Raw genomic sequence first — 862 nt, 5'->3', positions numbered from 1 at the left:
AAATCAGGCGAGTCAGCCGGATCAGCGAGGAGGAAGGTAAGGGGAGGAGAGGGAAGATTCGGGCGGAGGGGGGCGTGGGCGTTTGATGGGCGGGGCTGTCACGTAACGGTGGAGCTACCGTGAAACACCGCTACTTTCGCCCACCGCCCGCTGGAGCTGACACCGCCCTCCTCGCTGCCAAGAGTTAATCTTACGCAAATCATCATTCTCCAGAGTGAGAGTTGGCGCTAATCGGGCTAACGAAGGAATGTGACTGGAACCTGAGAGGCTGAGAACATTATTACGAGAAATCCAACGGTGCTGTGCAATGGCGCGCGAGTGACCGATGTACGGCATCTGTGTTTTTACTGTGCATTTTGTTTTAAAGCGGCGCTAGCAAGATGGTTCGATTCACGCCATGGGAGGCTTAATGATAGCTGTCATGTTTATTCACAAAGCCTTCGCTCGAGATATCATGGAATCCATGAATTTTTCAGTCGATGAAGATCCAGATACTAGTGATACACGTGAGCAAAAAGAAGCAACGTACAATAGATATTTATATGTTGATTATGAGAAGCTGAAGGAAAATGGCGCAAGGCTCGAAATGATCACCAAACCTAAACTCTACCTTCGCTACCTTAAAGAATATCTAGAAATAGTGAGAAATACGAGTAAGAAAACGAATCTTCTAATTCTCTTATTGTTGTATTGCCGTGTTATTATCTTGTCGATGTGTGCTTAAAATGTGTTTGTTTATATTGTATGCAGATCTCTCCAGAAAAGGATAATCGCCGACGAAACCGATCACAACGATTAGAAAACTCTCTGAGCTGATGTCTGAGGCAACCTTCATCTCTTTGGCAAGGTGAGTCAAAGTTAG

The 862-nt window shown here is 45.9% G+C and overlaps 1 pseudogene; it reads left to right on the top strand.

Annotated features, from left to right (window-relative positions):
- Positions 1–380: 380 nt before the first annotated feature.
- Positions 381–862, top strand: part of LOC119590390 — a 1462-nt pseudogene continuing 980 nt past the window's right edge.

The sequence above is a fragment of the Penaeus monodon genome, chromosome 27 (assembly GCF_015228065.2).
Source record: "Penaeus monodon isolate SGIC_2016 chromosome 27, NSTDA_Pmon_1, whole genome shotgun sequence".
Lineage (NCBI taxonomy): Eukaryota > Metazoa > Arthropoda > Malacostraca > Decapoda > Penaeidae > Penaeus > Penaeus monodon.
This window is presented reverse-complemented; position numbering and strand designations above follow the sequence as displayed.